The sequence below is a fragment of the Triticum dicoccoides genome, chromosome 7B (genome assembly GCF_002162155.2).
Source record: "Triticum dicoccoides isolate Atlit2015 ecotype Zavitan chromosome 7B, WEW_v2.0, whole genome shotgun sequence".
Lineage (NCBI taxonomy): Eukaryota > Viridiplantae > Streptophyta > Magnoliopsida > Poales > Poaceae > Triticum > Triticum dicoccoides.
Genome location: NC_041393.1, coordinates 4960710 through 4960931, shown reverse-complemented (window position 1 = coordinate 4960931; position 222 = coordinate 4960710).

Genomic DNA, 222 nt, shown 5'->3' with positions numbered 1-222 from the left:
AGAAGAAGAAGAAGAAGAAGAAGAAGAAGAAGAAGAAGAAGAAGAAGAAGAAGAAGAAGAAGAAGAAGAAGAAGAAGAAGAAGAAGAAGAAGAAGAAGAAGAAGAAGAAGAAGAAGAAGAAGAAGAAGAAGAAGAAGAAGAAGAAGAAGAAGAAGAAGAAGAAGAAGAAGAAGAAGAGGAAGAAGAAGAGGAGGAAGAAGAAGAAGAGGAGGAGGAAGAAGA